The sequence below is a fragment of the Tupaia chinensis genome, unplaced genomic scaffold (assembly GCF_000334495.1).
Source record: "Tupaia chinensis unplaced genomic scaffold, TupChi_1.0 Scaffold000581_1, whole genome shotgun sequence".
NCBI lineage: Eukaryota > Metazoa > Chordata > Mammalia > Scandentia > Tupaiidae > Tupaia > Tupaia belangeri.
Window position 1 is genome coordinate 159,453 of NW_006160097.1, and position 24,840 is coordinate 184,292.

Genomic DNA, 24,840 nt, shown 5'->3' on the forward strand with positions numbered 1-24,840 from the left:
TAGGGAAATTAGATGACAGTATTTACTGATTGATATCTACTTCCCTAGCTATATCCAGGCAGTCCCTGAAGTACTATTAGCTACTTGTTTACAATCTGTTGCTTGTGAAAACATGCTTTCAATTATTGATGTCACATATCAACATTTCCATGTTATAGTGTTTTTATAATCCTGAAAATCAGTTTATTTTAAGAATTATCTTAACTTTATTTCAATTTGAGCAGAGGACAGTGTGTGTGTGTGTGTGTGTGTGTGTGTGTGTGTATGTGTATGTGTGTGTGTGTATGTGTGTGTGTGTGTGTGTGTGTGTGAGAGAGAGAGAAAGAAAATGAGAAAGCAATCCGCCAGGTCTGGGACTCAAACCGCTGTTGGACATGTGGGAGTCCAGTGTCCCCAGCCACCATACAACCTGCTGGTCCCAAAAATCCTACAGGGCATGGATTCCTAAACTAGAAGTTAATTTAAGACTAAGTGTTGGAGTTAAGCAGTAGTTGGTAATTATGAAAATAACTATTTGATGTCTCTGTTGCTTCTAGACAAGAAAGTTAATTTAGATGATTTGTGTATTTTTCTGTCCTGACCTTTCTACTGTTTTCCAAACTCATGCATGTAATTTGATAGCTTAGCTTTAGGGTTAAATAAGTACCACAGTAGTCAGACTCTACAGGAGCCTCCAGGATCCTACTTCCTGGTGTTCACGCCTTTGAGAGGGCAGGACCTGTGATTTGTTTCTAATCAAAACAATATGGCAAAGTTGATCAAAGTGTGCTGATCCATTTGCCTCACAGTGGTGCTCTAGTTTCTTCCTAGCTGGCTTGCTGATGTTAACACCATGTTGGAAAACCCTACAAGGCTACTAACTAAAGATGACTCAGGGAATTTTGATTCTCTTCTAGGAACTACATGAGAGCTCTAAAAAGCGAGGGCCCTCATTCTTTTTTTTTAAGAACTATTTTATTGGGACCAGCAGTTAGCGTAATGGCTATGTCGCTGGACTCCCACGTAGTTGACCGCAGTTCGAGTCCCAGACCTGGTGGCTTAAAATTCACGCCGGGCGTGTGTGCATGCATGCCCAAGATCCCGAGAGGAGAATGAAGGAGAAGGGATTGTGGAGTGACCATCCCCCCGAGGGGTGATTTCTCGCTTTCTGTCGCTCTGTCTCTCTCTGTCTGTCGGGCAAGCGCACGTGCCCTATAGCGAAAACCTCTCAGAAAAAAAAAAAACCTATTTTATTATTTTTAAAACGAAAACCTCTCAAAAAAAAAAAAAAACCTATTTTATTATTTTTTAAATTACTTCTATTTTAGTGTCTTTTATACATTAAATCACATATGTTGAGAATGCAGTTCAGTCAGCATCTTGATTACAACCCTGCAGAAGACCCAGTTAAGCTGAGCCCAAGACTCCTCTCTCACAGAATTCGAGGTACTGAAAGTGTGTGTTGTCCCAACTGATAAGGTCAGTGGTGATTTGTTACGTAGAAGTAGAAAATTAATGGAGGCAAAAAGTAGATTTCTTAATTCCTTCCTCTACAACTCATCCAGCTGCTCATCAGCATATTCCCTTAACCTGGACATCTCAATCCACACGAAAGAAATGTCAGTGCTACCTGCAATATGTATCTCCTGTATAAACCCATCTCACTGTCATTACTACTGCCATACCTCTATCTGAAGTTACTATTATCTCGCTCCTGCACTACTAAAACTGCCTCTTGTTTTCTTTATTCATCAGAAAGTGCATGCATACACATGTGAGAGCAGGGAGAGAAAGAGAAATGAGTATCCTCCACAGGTCACGCTTTGATCCCCGTACTCCAGTCCCCCAGCTCGTCCGATCTTAGGCACTTGTTCATATGTTCAGAGTATTTCAGGCTGACCAGGAAGAGATTCGAACCTCTGTAACCATGTGACATCTGTCTTCTCTCAAGTAGTGCACCTCGTAGCTGGCCTTTAACTGAACTATCTTTAATCTCTTGTACTCTTGCCCCTTTCCAATCCATTTTACTCATGTAAATAAAAATAATATATTGTTAAAATTAATATAGTGTGATTTCCAAACATAAATGCTCTAGTGAGTCCATCTCATTGTATTTGAAATACAACCTTAAGACCTATTATCTTTTTTTACATTTCTTAATCACGGATTGCAATTGTCACTTCATTTTCTATCACTCCCTTGCTCAGTGATTGTTCCCAAGGCAGTGGAGTCCTCACGTTGCAAAAGAGCATCAGGTTTGCTTGTCTTAGGACCAAGAAGCAAAGGCTTATCATATCTCTCTCTTTTTTTTTTTTTTTTTGTAGAGGTTTTTGCTATAGGACATGTGTGCTCGCCAGACAGACAGAGAGAGACAGAGAGATAGAAAGCAAGAAATTATCCCCCAGGAGGGATGGCCATGCCACAATCCCTTCTCCTCCATTCTCCTCTCAGGATCTTTGGCATGCACGCACACGTGCCCGGCGTGCATTTAAGCCACCAGGTCCGGGATTTGAACTGTGGTCGACTACATGGGAGTCCAGGGACATAGCCATTACGCCAACTGCTGGTCACTGGCTCATCATATCTCTGCATCTAGTGTTCCAGTGCCTGGAATTTCTTCCTATCCTAGTTTGAGCTCAGTTTTCACTATCTCAGTGTGTTTTTCTCTGACTACACAATAATCACAGCAATTATTGTAAGAATTGCTTTGTATTTATATAGCACATACTTATTCTAATTATTTTTGTTTACAAGTTTACTGTCTATCATTCCTACCAGAATATAAACTCGCTGTGAGCAGGGACTTTCTCACTCTTGTTTACCATTGATTATTAATGTATTGGGTTATCAGGAGAGTCATGACTTCTTTATATTTTTCTATGCAAAACTGAGTCATGACTTTCCTGATAACCCAATATAATTAGATATTTAAATATAATCTGGATTTAGTGGTTGTTTTGGTTTTCATTGCAGTATGTGTGTATGTTGGCCAGAGAGAGACAGAAGACAGAAAGAGAGACAGAATAAGCACCTCCCAAAGAGATGTGATCATGCCACAATTCCTTCCCCTTCATTTTTTCATCCCGTTGGGATTTGGGGCATGCAAACACATGCACCTGGCATGTCTCTCAAGTTACAGGAGCAGGATCCAAACTAGGGTAGAGGGTTGGCCCAGTATCATTTGTTAAATAAATAAGAAATCAGTGATTTTATTAAACTTTTCCTTTGCATGCTCTTCAAGATATATCATTGGAACAGATATGAATACATTAGTGAAATTTAAAGTTGGATGAGATTCCAAATTCCCACTCATCTAGAGAAAAGTTTTTATTTTTAATTTTTATACATTTACTTCATGAAAGAGAAAAAGAGAGGGAGGGATAAAGAAAAGAAATAATGACCATTAGATAGCGTAATGTTTACATCACAGGACTCCCACATAGTCAACTGCAGTTCGAGTTCTGGACCTGGTGGCTTAAAACTCACACTGAGTGCATGTGTATGTGTGCCAAAAATCCTAAGAGAAGAATAGAGTAGAAGGGATTGTGGTGTGGCCAATCCTTCAGGGTGTGATTTCTCGTTTTCTATCTCTGTCATTCTAGCAAGTGCAAGTGCCCTAAAAAATCTCTCTCTTAAAAAAAAAAAATCCTCTACAGACCTCATGCCCTCATGCCCCAGCCTTCCCAGTCAGACAAGATCACATATGAGCACACTTAGCATGGCTAAGTTGACCAAAACCTGAACTCTGATCTTCTCATGTGGCTTCCAGACTCACATAAGGGTGTACTACTGTTGTACCACTACAGTTGAGCTGAGAAAAAAAAATTTGAAATCTGTGGATTTAGACAATGTTTCAAATGAATCTGTCTTGGACTGGGTTCTTTAAAAAGTTGTTCCTAAGACAAGAATTTAAAAGGCTGATGCTTTTTTTTTTTTTTTTTTCAAAACACAAGCCCATAACTGGCCCTATAGTGTAGCAGTTAAGAACTGTTCATAGGAAGTGGCTTGAAAAACATGTTGGGCACATGTATATGCATGTCCCAAATCCTGACAACATGGAAAAATAGAAGAATAAAGACTGTGTCATGACCATGCCTCATTGGGGGTTGCTTTCCTTCTTCTCTTTGGCAAACATGCTTGCTCTTTTGACATAAAAAGAAAAAAGAAGGGAAAGGAAGAAAGAAAAGGAAAAGAAAATACAAATGCAGAGAGGCCAAATGAAAATTTCAAAAAAATAAGGGAAGGGACCAGCAGTTGGCATAATGACTCCCATGTAGTCTACCACGGTTCATGTCCTGGACCCAGTGGCTGGAACTCACACTTGGCACATGTGCATGCGTGCTCAGGATCCTGAGAGGAGAATGAAGGAGAAGGAATTGTGGCGTGGCCATCCCCCTTGGGAGGAGGGAAATTTCTCACTTTCTGTCTCTCTGTCTCTCTCTGTCTTTCTGGTGAGCACACGTGCCCTAAAAAAAAAAAAAAAAAAAAAAAAAAAAAAATCCTCTCCAAAAAAATGAGGGAAGAAAAGACAAAGCAATGCCAAATGATGTATTGCTACATCTGCAAATGTTTCATAAATAACCATGAAAACACCTGGTGGATCTTTCATCAGTTTGCATTTCCACTCAATACATGGTAATTTCAATCAATAAACTAGGGAAGAAATCATGACTTGACAAAGTAATGAAAAAGGAAAGAAGAAAGAGGGAATTCATCTCCCTGCTCTCTTTCTTTTTTCTCTTTTTTCTGTGGCTAAGGTTTTCCTCAGGGGTATTCAACTCTCTTGTCTTTCTTCCTATGTGGTGTCAATATGTTTCTTTGTACCTCGTAGAAAAGGCCCATGTCCTTCTCTGTTGTGTGACATTTCATCCAGTATGGTAAAGGGAGCCATAAAATTGCAGCTGGTCAACGTGTATGGCTGGCAGTGGCCAAGAAGGAAGAATTAACAGACTCAGTTGTGGACTATCAGTTCAACTAGGACAAAGGGAAGGCCAAGAGAATCTGAGGGGCACCAAAATATTTATAAAGAATATAGTCTCCTATGTGTTAAAAAAATTGTTCTTCTGAAGACATCACAATAAATTAACTACCAGAGCAGAGAATTTTGCCAATTCAACTTGTCATAAGTAAAACTTCATTCATTATCTCTTCTCAATTCCAAATCATCCGCTTCTCCTGTACTGTCATTCTTAGTTCATCTCATCACTGTAATCACATGAATCTCTTTTCAAAAATCTGATGGAAAATGGACCTCATTTCCTCATCTAATATGTTACTATCCTAATAATTCTGTCACACAAGTATCTCTCAAATTCTTGCCAATATTCTCAGTCACTTCTACAGCTTTCACCTTCCGTTACTTCAATTAAGACAATGATTTCCTAGGTGTTATGCTTGAAGTGTGTTCCCACAGTAGATATAGCAAAATCTAAGCCCCTGTATGTGTGAATGTTATCATATTTGAAAATAGGATATTTGCAGATAAAATCAAATGAACATTGTCATACTGGATTAAGGTTCACTGTAATCCAATATGACTAGTGTTTTATACAAAGAGGAAAAGAGAAACACCGATTCAAAGGAAGAAGACTGTGTGAAGAGGGAACAAAGATTGAGCTAATACACCTGCAAGCCGAGGGAAGCCCGCATTAATGACCTCCACAAGGAGCTGGGGAGAGAAAGACAAAGAAGAGTCTCTGGAGCCTTCAGAGAAAAGCATATCTTGCTGACACCTTGATTTTGAACTTCTAGTCTCTAGTCTCTTGAACTTTTAAGAGAATAAATGTATGTTATTTTAAGACACTCAATTTGTAGTATAGTTATGATAGCCTTAGATAACCTATACACTGACTGAACTGTGGGCCCTCTGTCTTATAGATCTCATAATTACTTACCATTGTCCAAATGGCTATTATGTCATACAGGACTCTTTAAAATCTGGTCCCTGAGCTGCATGTAAAATCTAATCCTTCAATGGCACCAATGTATTATAATAAACCATGTGAAATGGAGAAAATACTTGAAGAGACAAGTTTTAACAGATGTGATTTACATCCTTTAGAAACAATATTCAAACAAAACAAACACACTCAATAGGCTTGTTTCTTCTGTATGTCTGTTTTTTTTTTGTCTTTTCTTTTTTAAGACTTAAAGTTGAATGACCACTGGCCACAATCATGCAATTCAGGAGCTGAACATGATACACGAGTAAACAATCATGTATAGTAAGAAAAAAAAAGACTAAATCCTAAGACCAGAGTATAGTATTGTAATCAAATATAATTTACAAAAAATGAACCCTGACATTAATATGCATAATTGCTAATTTGAACATTATAATCAGCAATAAATGGCAAACAATGTTTGTAAATACATTATAATTAGCAACTAGGAAGTTATTAAATTTGTATGTATACATGATGATCTTGTGTGATCATCAATAATTTAACTCCTCTTCTGGGGCCTCCATTAGCTACCATCCTTTGAATTACTTACTAAATGTAAACCCAGATGATTAGCAAAACTTAAGAACATTTTTTGTTCTAAACAGAACACAAGATATTGGGTTCTATATGATCTCATCTTGAAGTGTTTGGAATTGGCGTAACAGAGGAATGGCCATGCAAAGATTCATGTGTAATAGGAACTACGTAAAACTCCAATGGTTACATTGCTGGACTCCCATGTAGTCAACTGCAGTTCCAGTCCTGGACCTGGTGACTTAAAACTCACAACGGGTTTGTGTGCGTGCATGCCCAATATCCTGAGAGGAGAATGGAGGAGAAGGGATTGCAGCATGGTCATGTCCCTTGGAGAGTGATTTCTTGCTTTCTTTTCTTTTCTTTTCTTTTTTCTTTTCTTTTCTTATTTTTTTTTTTTTTTGAGAGGTTTTTGCTATAGGGTGAATGTGCTCACTAGAGAGACAGAGACAGAAAGCGAGAAATCACCCCTCAAGGGGATGGCAATCCCGTCTCCATTCTCCTCTTAGGATCTTGGGCATGCATGCTCACACACCCAGTGTGAGTTTAAGCCACTGGGTCCAGGACTTGAACTGCAGTCAACTACATGGGAATTCAGCGACATAGCCATTATGCTAACAGCTGGTCCCATGAGTGATTTCTTGCTTTCTGTCTCTCTAGCAAGCATATCTGTCCTATAGCAAAAATCTCTCTAATAACAAAACAAAACAAAACAAAACAAAACAAACATGCAAACTCCAGTGCAAATTAAGATTGCATTGCCAGAGCATGGAATTCTTGAGACAAAGATAGTGAGTCAGAATGTTTAATATGGAGATGAAAAAAGAAAAGAGTCAGGTGAGATGACCTGGGTTAAACCCTAGGCACAGGAATCTATATATTTTGAATTTTTTTGTTTGTTTGTTTGTGTGCACTCACTGGAGAGAGAAAGAGAAGGAAAGTAAGAAATCACCCGCCCACCCCCACCCCCCACATGGAATGGCCATACCATAATCACTTCTCCATTTTCTTCTCAGAATTTAGTGTGTTTTTCAAGTTGCCAGAGCTAGGACTCCGAACGAGTTCACCATGTGGGACTCATTGGGCCATACAGGACCCTGTCACTTTAACCTCCACACCACCTGCTGGCCACAGAAATCTATTTTGGGAATGGTCTATGTACTCAATGTGTATCTGAAAATACAAAAGCATATAACACGATTAATATAAAATCTTATTATAAATTTGATGGAAAGCAGGGGAAAATTCATTGAGAAAATGAGCACAGTTCTTGGCTACAGAAAAAAAAGAAATTTGTTTTCATTTTTATTTTATTACACTCAAGAGTAATACTAACATAAATCTTGTGCAAATGCCCACATTCTCTTCCTACATACACTCTTTTTAAACAGTTATCAAAATGACAGGAGTACAAGGTTTAATAAGGCTTAACTATATATAAGTCATGTGCCCCTCACTGGCCTACTCCAAGTCTCACTCCTTGGACAGTGCCCCTTTACACATTTTTCATTTTGGAGACTTTTCATGTGCTTGTCTCCATACTTTTATATACTTTTTGAAAGCATTTATTTTTCTAATTATAAAATCATTGCATGCTTTTTAGCAGCAGTCTTCAACCTTTTTGGTAATAATCCAGTTCCATGGAAGACAATTTTTCCACAAGGAGAGGGTGGTTTCAAGATGAATCAAGCACAGTACATTATTATGTACTTTATTTCTGTTATAATTATTACATTGTAATATTTAATGAAATAACTATACAATTTGCTATGATGCAGTATTTGCAGTTACTCCTCAGTGCTAGCATCACTGCCTCAGCTCCATCTCAGATCAGCAGGCAGTAGATTCCCATAATGAATGTGCAACTGAGATCCCTCGCATACACAGTTCACTATAGATTTGTATTCTTATGAGGTCTAATACCACCACTGATCTGTAATAGGAGGTGGAGCTCATGCAGTAATGCAAGCAATGGGGAATACCTGTAAATACAGATGAAGCTTTGCTTGCTTGCCTGCTGCTCACCTCCTGCTATGCTGACAGATTCCTAACAGGCCATGGCCCGGGGGTTGGAGGCCCTGCTTTAGAGAACCTTTAGAACATGTAGAAAATTATTCATGAGAAAACAAAAATTAATCTCTCTCTATTACATAGAAATAATTATTACAATCATGTCTAACCACAATAGTTTCTTATTTTGCCACTTGAACTATACATGTATGAATATAATTTTTGTATTTTATGCCCAAATATATGCCAAACCCTAAATTCTGTTTATGTAGTATTCTATTTATGATGTATATCATATACATCTTATGCACTGTGTATGTATGTGTCCTTCCTGTTTAACATAGTTTAACATAATATATCTATATTTTAAATTATCTTATATTTACATAATATTTAACTAAATCATACATTGAAATAACTAAATCATACATTGAAATAACTAAATCATACATTGAAATTAATCTAATCATATGATTTACTTACCTCTCTGTATATTATATAGTTACTCATTCTTTTTCATTTGATTATCTTTTTCTAGTATCTTAAAGAAATATGAGTTGATGTTTCCTGTCAAGAATTAGATTTTTCCATTGTGCCAAATCTATTCTTTTCTGTCTCTAATAATTTTTTTTAATTTGATTGTATTTTATTTATTTTGCATTATTATATTAGCTTGCACAGTCCTTCATGAGACAATTTCTTTGAGTGGTTTTTTTTTTTGTTCTTTAATCTCAGACTATTATTTTCTTATGTACCTGGTCTATTTCTTAGAGAAAGTCTTCTTAAGGCCTATTAAAATAATCAAATAATTTTATATAATATATTTTACTAACCTTCTTCTTTTCCCTAGGTATTTAAAAAAAAAAAAACATGCTTTTTCTTTTGGAGAGCTTTTTGCTATAGGATGCGTGTGCTCACCAGAAATAGAGAGAGATAGAGAGATAGAAAGCAAGAAATCATCACCTGGGGAGATGGCCACACCACAAACCCTTCTCCTCCATTTTCCTCTCTGGATCTTGGGCATGCACGCACACACGCCTGGTGTGAGTTTAAGCCACTGGATCTGGGACTCAAACTGTGGTAGGCTACATGAGAGGCCAGTGACATAGCCATTACGTCAACTGCTGATCCCCCCAAAAAACATGATTTTTACAGGACCTGTGCTGCCAATAATATTTTTTCCAGTAACCAAGAATGGCTGTCTAATGACCTTGTCAAACTGTAGTTCACAAGTTTGTTACTGTGCACAGTTCTTGGCCCTTCACTTATGGCCTTCTGGGGTTGACCTAGGATGATTTTGTCCTAGTGAAATGGGATTATTTTCTTTTTTATTGTGTGGTTTTATGACACTTTGTGATAATTAAATACCTAGACCACATAGCTCCTATTGTATATATTGTCTCTGAAACATGGTATATTTCCTGCCCACCAAAATGATTTTCACACAGTGCCTAGAGCTCATATGGTAATATTTCTACTGATCACCAACACTAACTCCTGCCCTCATAGTTGATTGTAGTTTTACTCTCTGAATGAATGTAGAAAGTAGATAAGAAGGAACAAGTATTACGCAGCCCATCACATGACACACTATGTTCATAAGAGTCAATCAAGTTTATTGAATTAATTTGAACTTGAGTAAGTAGCTGTCTTGATGCAATTTTGCCACAGTGCATTATCGTTTGTATTAAATGTTTGCCAGCAACCACTATGTATAAGATGTTGTTTTATTCAAGCTGAATTCAAGTCATGTAATAATATTCGTTACTTCACATAATTATTTTATGCATTAAACCTGTGCCTAGGAATATTTTAGGACCTTTGCTTCATTTTTTTCCTCCTTCCTTACTGATCTAAAGAAAATCCAGAGGCATGCTTTTCGTTACTGAGTCGCTATTTGCCCATCCACTGAGGAAGAGTGTGGCATTTATGTAAAGTGACGAAGCTGCCCAATATTGCCATTATGCTGCCCAGTGAGCTATGGCGCTGGCCACTGCCCACGAGATAATTAATTACTACAAGCATGTAGAGAAGTTCAAAGCACTCATTTCAGAGACTGCTAGGGGAAAAATTTATAATGCAGTTTGCATCAAATTGATAAAATTAGAAAATCAATTTAGTTACACTTTAGTGTCATGGGATTTCAAATATGTAATATAAAACAGATTTGTTATGTGGTGTACTTTTAAAGTCATGTAAGATAATATACTTTTTTTTTTTTTTTTTTTAAGTTTTGCTATAGGGTGCATGCACTTGCCAGAAAGAAAAAGAGAAAGACAGAGAGAGAAAGCAAGAAGGAAAGTGAGAAATCACCCCTCTGGAAGTGGGGGGATGGCCACATCCCAATCCCTTCTGTGCATTCTCTTCCTGGATTTAGGGCATGTATGCACACACATCTGGCATGATTTTCAAGCCACCATGTCTAGGACTCTAACCACCATTGGTCACATTTGAGTTGAATCCCACAACATCACCTGCTGGCCCCTAAGATAATATTCTTTTCCTTTTATTTATTTATTTTTTTTTTTTGAGATTTTCGCTATAGGGCGCGTGCGCTCACCAGACAGACAGAGAGAGACATAGAGACAGAAAGTGAGAAATCACCCCCCAGAGGGGATGGTCACGCCGCAATCCCTTCTCCTCCATTCTCCTCTCGGGATCTTGGGCCCGCACGCACACGTGCCCGGCGTGAGTTTTAAGCCACCGGGTCCGGGATGCGAACCGTGGTCGACAACGTGGGAACCCAGCGACATAGCCATTACGCTAACTGCTGGTTCCCTAAGATAATATTTTTAAAAGCTAAAAAATATCATGACACAAAGCAGATTTTTTTCTCTTAAATATGATGTGCTGACAAATTTGAGATAGTGAAAATTGCATATTTAATAGATCTTGTCTTTTCATTAGTATCCTTATTTTTCCTATTTGGAAAAACCATTCAAGTACTTCTTAAGATAGTTCATAAGTCTTGGTAATTCTCATTATAAAATCTGAATTTTTAATCTATTATTAATTTTAAAATTATAAAAACATATATGCACCATAAGGTGGTTATTTTTTAACATATCAAAACAATCTAAAACTCATTAAAAGTTAGAAATAATATCCAAATTCTTGAAATTAACAAAACACTACCCTCTGTGGAACATGTCCCCAGATATTCCATTGTGATTCGTAGTAAGAGTGGAAATTTACTAAGTTATTTTTATTATCACTATTGGTTCGAATGATCAAATTAAGAAAGTTCAAATGCATACTGTAACATAATAACATCTACTAATGTACTCATTTTTCCAAAAGCTTTTGTCCCACAACTAATTTCTCTGACCTACTTTGGAAACAAAACATGAATCTTGTCATCAGTAACCCCAGTTCAATCAATTAGTACCATAAAGTTTCCAAGTTTTGTAAGCGTTAGCATCTTTTATGAACTCAACAAACCTTTCTTGGACTCCTATTACATACGAAACTCTATGGTACCAAGAAAGTAACTTCTATCTCATGTTTTGATCATCATCAAGTTTCTAATTTTCCATATCAAAAGGTAGAAAACATATTTCTTTAAAAAAATACAGTTTTGAATACGAGTTCATTTTAGTGTTCACTTCTGTACCTTTTTATATGATTTCCAATAAGTAAAACTGTGTTGAAAAATAATGCGAAGTGTATATTAAGATTCTCTGATCATAAACCAAAGACATTGTCTCTTTCAAACATAAGAATGGGGTAATTCAAGGGAAAGGTTGTGAATAGGCTCAATAAGTAGCCTAAAGACTCAGTTTAGAGAATATAGAAAATCAACAGTAAAATCTGAGGAACACGAACTCGGTGCCAATTTGGTGTAACCAAGTTAGAATGAATTAATGCCATCTACGTCTTTTATCTTTGCAGTACCCAGTTCAAGGTATAAAGTTCTGGGTGCCAACTCCATTGGCTTCATTTGGTTCATGCAGTCTTGGTTACTGAGCTGTGGAACAGAAATCTATAGTAGAAGGAACCTCCAGATTTCCTAGTGTGATGACAGATGCCAGACTTTAACTATACCCAGTGGAGGAGAGTTAATTCATTAGAAGGGCAGTGGGATGTTGGTAATTGTTAAGTAGAGCAATGAAAGCTGAATTGTTAAAAGTAATTAAAAACTTATGTCATGTTTCTTTTACTTTTCCGTTGTGAACTACCCCATATACAAACACACTCCAACCACAGCTCCATAGGGCATACACAACTCTCTAGCAAATTGCTTATTTATCTTTCCAGAGAAATGAACCTCTATTTTAATCTAGAAAGCTCCTCATTGTGCAAATGAAAATGCCTACATGTGACCATCAAATAACTTTTAGATAGAAATGATAATGTTAAGCAAGTATTAACATCATCATAACTGAAAATTAGACAAATGACAGCCTGAAATATTAAAATTGCTCACTTTTAAATGCAGTAATGTTAATATATCTGTGTAGCCAATAGATAATTAATCAACTCTGAATATAGAAATCTGAAAGTACTCACAAGTACCTTTTTAAAAGAAACAAATGTTCGGGGACCAACAGTTAGCGTAATGGCTGTGTCGCTGGACTCCCATGTAGTCGACCGCAGTTCGCGTCCTGGACCTGGTGGCTTAAAACTCACGCTGAGCGTGTGTGCGTGTATGCCAAAGATCCCAAGAGGAGAATGGAGGAGAAGGGATTGTGGCGTGGCCACCCCCCCTGGGGGGTGATTTCTCGCTTTCTGTCACTGTTTCTCTCTGTCTGTCTGGCGAGCGCACGCACCCTATAGCAAAAACCTCTCAAAAAAAAAAAAAGAAAGAAAAGAAAAAAGAAACAGATGTCCAGGGAGTATGACCATGGCATCAAACAAAGGAGCAGTTGTAGAGGATTGTAAAGTATATAAGCTACCTTGTAGCAATTCTTTGGCAAAATGCATCCATCATTGTACATGTCAATGATAAAACAGGTAACTCAGTAGGAACAGCTGGGGAGAAGCTAAGCCAAGGAGGGAAACAATACTGAGACTTCAGGCACAAACATCATTTTTTTCCTCTGATTTCATCATTAAAGAGATTTTGGAAAGAAACTAATCAAAGAATTAGCTAATATTAAGGAATACAAAATTAAAGGGGTAACAAAATGCTTTGAAAATGTGTGTATAAATAATATGCAAGTACTCCTTTTACCTGTGAACTCAGTAAGTCCTAGGGTGGGCTTTGGAGATGATCTCCCAAGAATGACAAAGTTTCTGATGAAGGATGAACTAGGCCCTTGAATATGAATAAGTGACTTTGTCCAAGGCAATAAAACTCAGCAATCACTGAAGGACAGGTCAGCAAAGTATTGCATGTTTGCATATTTATAAGAAATCATGAAGATATGAACCATTATTTAAATGTATTGTTTTAAAGTAGAAAAGACAACTTTTGAAAATAAATTGGTAATGACATGCTACAATGGAACACAAGGTATTGAAAACACTTCCTGTGTTTTCTCAAATTGTCTAATAATGATAGCTCATGAGACAGCATAATCTAAACATCAGACACAATTGAAGTTCCTTATTTATGTAAAATTGCCATGTCATTGACATTTGCACAATAATAACGGATAGTCATAAAAACATTTTAAAACTAATATATACATGCGATCATTTGAGGTAAATAATCTCTTGCAGACAAGATAAAAGCAGAGATGAATATTTTAGGAGGTTTCTGTTTGAATTGTAAAAATAATATCTGTAAATGGCTATAGTTTTAACTAGAAATTCTGCAATAAATAAATATTAGGATAGACTATCTCACTAGAGAGAGCAAATTAATTATGAAAGTTTTAAAGGTCTGAAAAGGGCTTAGCATTCTTGACTTTCAAGCACATTCTCTTCAGTAATCACTTCAGAGAGCTGTGATTTGGAAGTCCAAGGTGTGCTGTTGGCAGGCAAAGTCTAAGAAGGTGGCTCCTCTGCATTTTTTAAAAAATATTATATAAGGAGAAATAATTAAGAAGACAACATATACTAAATATTTAAAACTAAGAAAAAAGTATTTTAAAATGTAAATACTTTACATGGTAACTGTTTTTGGAGTGCCTTCAGAGATTTTTTTTTTCTTTTTTTACTCATTCACCAATAAAATAACGTGACTATGATCAGTGAAAGGGTGCCTTGGAGCAAGCCTACCACATTTTCTCAGATTTCAAAGGAAGCACAAAAGAATTAAGGAAAAGATGAATCCACGTTCAAAGACGTCAGCATCCTTCAGCTATGAAGTTGACATATAAGAGTCTTTAGTTTGCAATCCAGAAGCACTTTGGAATTCCAAAACAATGTATACTTACTACATTGGGAAAATTGTTTTTCAAAAGGCAAGTTTTTATTTCCTGAGTAATAATGTATTATAAAATAAGATAAACTCATTAAAGATACACACACACACACACACACACACACACACACACACACAATCTATTTTAAAAATGTTTCTGTTATGTAAAATATACACCAAGTTAAAAGATTGCGATAATTTTTTGTTAAAACTCAAGTTTTGATTGCATCGGCCCCAGGGCAACCATAAACCTGATAAGTGACAATATATACAGGTTTTATGTGCCTGTTTACTCTGTTATTCATGGGAAAAAAAAAAACAAAAAACCTCACTTCAGTAACTGTTGTGCCTCATGGCACTTAACGCTACTCATAAGTTAGCAAGAATATCCAAGAAGCAAATAGAGCTTGTATTAAGGAAGCAGTGTATGGGGAACTAGCAGTTAGCGTAATGGCTATGTTGCTGGACTCCCACGTGGTCGACCGCAGTTCATATCCCGGAACCTGCGGCTTAAAACTCACGCCGGGCGTGTGTGTGTACGTGCCCAAGATCCCGAGAGGAGAATGGAGGAGAAGGGATTGTGGCGTGAACATCCCCCGGGGGAGTTATTTCTCGCTTTCTGTCTCTCTGTCTCTCTCTGTCTGTCTCTGGAGAGCGCACGGGCCCTATAGCGAAAACCTCTCCAAAAAAAAAAAAAAAAAGAAAGCAGTATATGAACAGCGTACATTTAAGATAAATAGCATTGTGAAAATATTTTGAGTTAATTTATATAAATACTTTCTAACCAAAGGACAATTGTGAGAAGACAGCAGTCCATGGGAAGCTCCTATGTTATCATTTGATTTGCTTGGTCAACATTTATAGAACTTTCAACAAATATAATAGGAATTGGGATGATATGGATCCTGTTTTCTATTTCTAAAAAGCTGCCTGCAAACAGAAAATACTGATCCCATTCCACTTTTGTAAATTGCCAGCTTCAACGGATTGCCAGTCTCTATACGAACGAGAGAAGGTAACATAGCTGTTTGTGATTTCCTTTGTCTGTAACGCCCGTAAACTCTGACTATATAACTCTTGTAACTTTCCCAAGATGGAACCCAGATTTTAGAGTATGAACTTTTTAGCCCCTCTTATAGTATGCAGTCAAAATCACTATATCTTACTATGGTTTGGGGTCTTTTTTGTTTAACTGAATTGAAAAATGAATTTTGTTAGAAATAACCTTAATAAAAGGACTTCACCTTGCCTTAAAGAAATAGAGTACTGTTTTGTGATCTGATTTTCCTTTTCCAGTTTAATATGCACTGTTATTTAAGATTAAAAAAAAAAAAAAACTCTTCACCCTATTTAATGGCACAACAGATTGAATTGTATTTAAAGTCTTTTATTGTATGATATGAAAAGGTTAAAAATGAAGAATAACAATCAACCTAAGTTTTGTACACCATAGATTGGAAAATGGAATCTTAGAAAAGTTTTATGGAAATTTAAATGTGTTCATAGTCATGAAAATGAGACCAGCAGATGGAATAGCAGTTAGGTCACTGTACTCAGACATGGCTGACCACTGTTCAAGTCCCAGGCCCAGTGGCTTCAAAATCACACTGTGCAGATGTGTGCATATGCCCAAGATCCTGGGAGGAGGATGGTGGAGAAAGGATTGTGATATGGCTATGCTTCCAGCAGGTGATTTTTCACTTTCCCTCTCACTATCTCTGTCTGTATCTCTGGCGAGAGCACTCAAGCTAAGATCAAAACCTCTAAAAAAATTTTAAAATAAAAATGAAGAAGATGCTATCCATTCAGCAAACATCTGGGGGCCAGCAGATGGCGTGGCGGTTAAGGGTGCTGGACTTCCACATGACTGACCATGGTTCTAGTCTTGGACCTGGTGGCTTGCTTTCTCACATTTTCTCTCTCTCTTTCATTTTATCCATCTCTAGTCAAATTGAAAATAATTAATGGATAATTAAAGTTAAATAAAGTAATACTTGAAAATTTAAAAAAAATGAATTCTTACAGCTAACAATAATGCCTGTAATAAAATATATACTCATCAGCAAAGCATGAGACTTTGAATTTGTCTGTTTATTTTGGTCATCAGTAAAATGTAGCAGTCAGTATTTGGTCCTTCCCACTGAAATAAGAAACAAGATACTGTACAGTTACACCTACAGCTAAAAAAACCAGCGAGTAATTTCTCATAGCTTAAAAAAAATTTCCTCTGGGAAATATACTTTTAAAAGCTTCAAAGAAAGTTAAAGGTTTTCAAATAAGCTATAAATGGACATCTGCAGTCTACGCTGCACTTCAATAAGATGAGAATCGTTGTCATGTCAAATCTCCACAGGCTGTCTCTGCTCGTGTTTTCCTGGTTAAGAAATTCCACTCAAGCAGAATGAAACCTAACCTTTAATATTACATTCTGTAGAACAAGCCCCAATGACGAGTAAGAGGATTTTATCACTGGATCTCAATGGATTTGGTTTAAAACAGCTTCTTTCCTCTAAGAGAGATATCAGATGGGAGTACTCTTCAAGAGAAAGAGCCCATTTTCTCTTTACAGTACAACCTGAAAAATGAAAAAGTTGTTCAAAATAATCACAAAATAACAGACAAGGATATTAGCATCACAAAACACGACATGCGCTATGCAAGGCTGAAAAGTCTGTATTGATCTGTGAATAAAATATGTATCTGAAAGATGTCCTATTTCAGGCTGGAAGTAGCAAGCTGTAAAATTTACAAGTCACCCAAAGGGAATAATTCTGGTGCAAATACAACTTAGAAATAACTAACTTTATCTAAAATTAATTTTAAAAACATCATATTAGTTATTAACGTTAGTTAAAAATAATGCCTTTTTTAGACTTTGCTATGGCCCGCCGCAGTGGCACAGCAGTAACTCGGTTCTCTCTGATGTGGAAGCCACATGAGAAGGTCCCAAGTTTGCATCCTGAGGTGCCCCTGTATACCTGGGGGCATGTGTATGCCTGTAATCTTGGCTGGCTGAGGCTGGGAGTGAATCCTGTTGTGAAGAACCTGTGAGTACAGTTCAGATCCCAGACTGAGCAGCTTGAAAGACATGCTGGGTACATGTTTGTGCATGTCCAAAATCTTAAAGCAGCAATGGATGCGAAGGGATTGCAGTGTGACTATTAAAAATAATAATAATAAGACTTTTGGAATAACTATCTCTACTTTGAGGAAAACTGTATCTACATAGAAGACTACCATAAAGATTTTATAATTAAACTTGCTGTGAGTAGGCTTCACAAACAAGGAAATTATCTATTAACTTCGCTTTGGTTCTTGAATGTGTTTCAATATTTATTGCTTAAAAAGGACATTTAAAACCTAAAAATTTATTTAACAAATAATTCTATACATAGTAGTTACTATGTATGTAGTAGGTACACAGAATTTGAAGCACTTTAAAAAGCTCTGTTCATTTCACCTGCAAAGCCACTCTGTGAAATAAATGTTATTGTAATCTTCGTTTTACCTTAAAGGAAACATTAGAACTGAAGGCCAAATGCCTGCTCGCAGGTACAGAGTCACGGGGCTGATGGTTGAGCCCTGGTATCTGCAGACAGGATGTGTGCCTTAATCACCATTATTACCTGATGCTTCTGTGTAGCCTTTGGCAGCAATTGGTTGAAATTTAATTTTCTTAAAGAATGTACTTTAATTGAAAGATATCAAATTTAGGTATTTTCAGAAGTATTTGTCCAACTGCCTCTCTCTCTCTCTCTCTCTCTCTTTGTTCCAAAAGTGAAATGTCTGAAACCAAAAGCATCAGAAATCTTAGGGGGAAACCAATTTTAAAACAATTCAAATCCAAATTTATAGAAAGAGGAAGTAGAGATCTGATCAGTTCATTCTCCTAAGTTCCAATTTGAGATTTGTCACTAAACACCAATTTTTAAATAAAACCCTATGTGATGTTTAAACTATGCTACAACATGAAATTTTAGAGAATATAGAAGTACCTTTAGAATATTCCTTTTAAAGACTAGTAGCTGATGAGATTGGGTACTTGCAGGGGCTTAAATACTAGTAAGTGTTAAATGACTTGTCATGCTGACAATAAAATTTGAGAAAAGTTTTTATTTAATACTTACTTTGAAAGGGGGCATTTTGCACTTGTTATTTACCTTTTGTGAAACCTGTCGGTAGAAATAAATAACTGAAGTTATATACCAAAGAAAATGTACAATAAGGTTGTTGAGATCAACTTTTCACTGGGCAGTGGAAATGAGTGAAATGGGAGAGGCGAGGGCTATGTCAAGGTGTCGACCTGGCACAGCCACTGCTCAGCTCTGGGTGATTGCTGCAATTCATTGATGTGATCGCACAATTGCCAGATCTTCCATGTTCAAGAAAAGTCAAAAAAACTAGCTTGTACCAAAAAAGTCCTAAATTTTATTTAGCGTAATGTCCTCTATACTCATCTATCTTGCTACAAATGACATAATCTCATTCCTTTTACAATTGGAAAATATTCCACTGGGTGTATATAACATAGTTTCTTTATTCACTCATTTATGGACATATGCATCGATGCCATAGGTGCAATTATTTTATGTCAATTGAAAATAACACGTGTCCTAAATTTTAAATACTAGTTGCACACCAAGCTATACTTTCATAAAAATTAAGGCTTTTAAAAATCCATTATTGGATATTTGATGTGTATGTATAATCAAGAACAGATCGAGACAGAGAAGCTGAGAGAATAAATATCACTGAGAAAAGTAAAAGGAAAACAGAGAAGAATCATGTATTTGGAAAAAGGAAATGAATATTTCCAAGTAGGCTTAGGTTACTGTGCAAGAGCAGTGAAGAGTTCTTGTAGGTCCTTGTCAGAAATATCAAATTATTAGATTTAAAAATTAGGGGGCCAGCAGATGGTACAGTGGTTATGTTGCTGGACTTCCACATGATGGACTGCAGTTCAAGTCCTACACCCAGGGCTTGAAAATCATACCAGGCACATGTGTGTGCGTGCCCAAGATCCCAGGAGAAGAATGTAAGAGAAGGGACTGCAGTGTGGTCATCCCCTGACCTCGGCATGGAGGTTCTCATTTTCTCTCTCACTGTCTATCTCTTTCTCTCTGGCAAGCACAGAAAAACCTCTAAAAAAATTAGCAAGTTCCTAGCAACAGTGCACTTTCAATAGAGAATCTATATAGCAAATCAGATTGTGAAACCGAAACTCTTAAACCTCAGTCTACAAACAACCTGAAATTAAATGCAAAGTCAACACTCAATGGAATGATAAATGAAAGAGTGAAATAAGATTGCTTCCATGAGAATGGTAAGTGCTAACTTGAGGATATATTTTCTGTGCTTATAAGTTATTTGAAGGAATCAAAAGAGAAAGTAACTGATGATGGAAGACAGGAATTAACTTAAGGAGAACTGCTTCAGAAGGCAAGAGTGAGATCTGGATCACAGAAAATAGGTTAGTCTTGGAAAGGGATAGAAAAAACATGAGCTAGATGAATCACACATGATATTCTCTGACCTAGCATAAGGTCCAAGGATAGGGTCCATATTGAATTATTTACCTATACAGAAAGAGGCATTCAGGATTGAATGTTGGTGGGAACGACGACTTCTGCTTGGTTAAAAGTATTCTCAACTGGATTGGTCTGAGAAGTATTTCATGATGGGCAAAGTATTTTTACAAGCAAAATGAGAAATAGCAATTGACTGTTTTAAAAAAATAATTAGAATAATAAAAATAATGACTGGGGAAAACATAGAAAAGATATTGAATGTTGAAGTGGGGAGATTAATGTCTCTGTACTGACTGACATGCATGGCATTCCCTTTTGAAAAAACAATGTAATACACTGTAAGGTTATATGTAATCCAATGTAATATAAAGATGATTATGATGATAATAAAAAATAAATAAATTTAAAAAAAATCACCCAAAAGATTGCAATTGAAGCAACAAGCAAGTAGTGCAAAAATAAAGTGAAAAATGAGTGGGTGCATCTTTCCACTTCAATTACAGCTTCATAGTCATCTCCAAGTTTGATCATCAGCCTGCTTTTTTAAAATAAGAAATTTGCCAGATTACTGTAGCTCCAATCTACAGTATTTCTGCATTTGATAAGACTCTGGGCTGTGGAGAAAGTTAAAAAAAAAAGCTGTACATATGTGGGCATGACGTGGCAGCACTCAAAGACAAACACTGTTATTGCCTCAGGAAATGTTCTTTGGACCACCATTATAAATGTATTCGTCATATTGTATTATTGTATTTATTCTTATTTTTGGGACTAATGCATTTTGAGGAAAAAATATATTACAAAGTTTTGAAGGTTCAGCTGAGATTAGAAGTCATAAATATTTAGAGGTGCCAGTCAGGATGGTTTTATTATCTTCTCTGCCAATGCTAAGAGGCCTGACATTGGGTTTAGGATTTAGCAAAGAAGATGACAGAATTAAAAATCTTGGTGACAATACACTTGTAATAGTTGCCCAACTATTAGGAAGGAAACAAAATTTAGAGAAAGCTGATGGATTTGAAAAATAGGAAGCAGACAAGAAATCTTATGTTTGAAAGGAAAGAAGAAATTTAGTAAGTGACACTGATAGAAGGAATATTCCTACTCGAGATTTAACTCATAAAATAACTTTGCAAATGTACTATTGCCAAGAATACTATAGACCATATATGCACTGAATGTTCATGAAATTTCATCAGTATTCTAATCAGATATTTATTGTTTTCATGTTATGGTTGGAAATAATAGAGCTTGAATTACTTAAATAACTTGAAAAAAGCACATGATAAAAAAATGTCAAGAAAGGATTAAACATAACACCTTTCTGAATCCAGATTTTCAACTCTTAATCCTCTTAATACTGTCTTCTGAATTAAATGTTTCTGGTTGACAAGAAGTGGCCATATAGAGGATTTCTAAAATGGATTGTAGAAATTATCTTTATTGTTGTTGCTTATAACATTTTTTATACCTTCCATGAGTGAAAGAGGCAGAGAGAGGAAAAATGTCCAGATGTTAGGCTTCATTACCAGCCTTCAGCAAGGCCTGGATCATGGGCACATGTGTTGCCCTCCCCCCCACACCCTATACTCAAGGAGGTCTCTTAACTCAAATCTAAAAACTTCTCATATGAAATTGCTTTACAAAGCATTATGTTTTACCATTGTTCCACTGTCTGACCCTGAAATGATCAATGTAGTTTAATGAACTGAAGTAAGAATATCTATACTAAATTGATAGTTCCCAAGAGGATGGTAAATGGTATGAAAAAGAGGACAAAATAGTGAGTTACATGCCCAGATTGGGAGACAATAAATAGAGCTGATAGATACATTCATAAGAACCAATAGAGAGAGGAGAATGGACCTAGCCTTGTGGTACCACCCATAGCATATTGGACTACGTATTGGAAGCCACATGGCCAACCATGGATTCATATTCCTTTGTTGTACTGAAAATACTCCAGGTGGGCACATGGGCACCCAATATCTTGAAGAACTAGAGTCTGGAAAGAGGGTATTATGCATAAGACTCTCTAGAGGGTGCTTCTCTCTTGTGTGCATGTGTGCACTATTGAGTTTTTAGAAAATGAATGTATAATCATTAAAACAAGAACTTCAGAGCAAAAGTTAAATAAACTTGCTAAAATAGTGGTTTGGAAAGCCATATGGTAAATATTCAATGTTAACATTTCATTTTAGTTACTGGGCTCACATTACAAAAACTTCTAATATTTTATATTAGTTATCGATTGGGTCATTGGGAAAGTCATGACACATTTTTGCATACAAAAAATAGAAAAATATATCATGACTTTGCTGATGATCTATTTTTTTTTTTTGGAGAGATTTTTTGCTATAGGGTGCATGCGCTCTCCAGAAATAGAGAGACAGAAAGTGAGAAATCACTCCCCAGGAGGGATGGCCATGCCACAATCCCTTCTCCTCCATTCTCCTCTCAGGATCTTGGGCACTCACGCAACATGCACCCAGCATGAGTTTAAGCCACCAGGTCCGGGACTCAAAACAGGGTTGAACTACATGGGAGTCCAGCAACATAGCCATTATGCTAACTGCTGATCCCCACTGATGATCTAATATTACTGTATAGCCAAATACCACTAATATGACAGTTTACAAAGAAAAAAACACACATTTATTATTTCAGAATTTTGGAGGTCAGAAATCTGGGCTTACGTTAGCTGGATCTTCAGTTCTAGGATCTCCCACAAAGTTGCAATCAAAGTGTTGGGCAGCTCTGGGATCCTATGTGAAACGTTGAGTTGGAAAGGATTTATTTACAAAGTCATGTAGTTGTTACCAGAATTTAGTTCTTTGCTGATTGTCAAACTTAGAACTTCCTGTCCTTGCTGTCTGTAAGGTGTCAGCTGCTCTCAGTTATTTTCCAAGTGTATTCCTCCCCAAAGCAGCTCACATTAGTACCTTGCTTCATCTAACCCAGCAAGGGAGAGAGTTCACTAGCAAGATGGAAGTCAGAATACATGTAATCCTACCCTAAAGATATTGGATGGTCAGAAAAGTCATGATACATTTTTCTGTGCAAAAACATATTTTTCTTTTTCTTTTAAGAGATTTTTGCTAAAGGGTACACACGCTTGCTGGAAGACAGAGAGGCAGAAAGCAAGAAATCACCCCCCAGGAGGGATGGACACATTGGAATCCCTTTTTCTCCATTCTCTTCTAGGGATTTTGAGAATATATGGACATGCACTTGGTATGTTTTAAGTCGCTGGATCCAGAACTTGAACCGCGGTCGACTATGTGGGAGTCCAGTGACATAGCCTTACACCATCTGATGGTCCTAACATCATGACTTTTCTCTTTTTTTAAGAGATATTTTTACTATAGGGCTTGTGTGCTTGCTGGAAAGACAGACACAGTGAGACAGAAAGCGAGAAATAGGATATATGGCCATAGGAGGTATGGTCATGCCACAATCCCTTCTCTATTCTCCTCTCTCTCCCACAAAGTTGCAATCAAAGTGTTGGGCAGCTCTGGGATCCTATGTGAAACGTTGAGTTGGAAAGGATTTATTTACAAAGTCATGTAGTTGTTACCAGAATTTAGTTCTTTGCTGATTGTCAAACTTAGAACTTCCTGTCCTTGCTGTCTGTAAGGTGTCAGCTGCTCTCAGTTATTTTCCAAGTGTATTCCTCCCCAAAGCAGCTCACATTAGTACCTTGCTTCATCTAACCCAGCAAGGGAGAGAGTTCACTAGCAAGATGGAAGTCAGAATACATGTAATCCTACCCTAAAGATATTGGATGGTCAGAAAAGTCATGATACATTTTTCTGTGCAAAAACATATTTTTCTTTTTCTTTTAAGAGATTTTTGCTAAAGGGTACACACGCTTGCTGGAAGACAGAGAGGCAGAAAGCAAGAAATCACCCCCCAGGAGGGATGGACACATTGGAATCCCTTTTTCTCCATTCTCTTCTAGGGATTTTGAGAATATATGGACATGCACTTGGTATGTTTTAAGTCGCTGGATCCAGAACTTGAACCGCGGTCGACTATGTGGGAGTCCAGTGACATAGCCTTACACCATCTGATGGTCCTAACATCATGACTTTTCTCTTTTTTTAAGAGATATTTTTACTATAGGGCTTGTGTGCTTGCTGGAAAGACAGACACAGTGAGACAGAAAGCGAGAAATAGGATATATGGCCATAGGAGGTATGGTCATGCCACAATCCCTTCTCTATTCTCCTCTCAGGATTTTGAGCACACACGCACACATGCCTGATCTGAGTTTTAAGTTCCCAGGTCTCATGACTTAAACCACAGTTGACTATATGAAAGTCCAGCCATGTAAAAATGATGCTATCTGCTGGTCCAGACGTTATGACTTTTCTGATGACTCAATAATATCCCATATTTTTTTGTCATATTAGAAGTTAGAAGCAAGTCACAGATTCAGCTCACACTCAAGGAAACTGGATTATGCAAGGATGTGATATCAAAAGGTGGCATTTTGTTGAGGATCCTCTGTTACTTTTTTCTAATGATAATC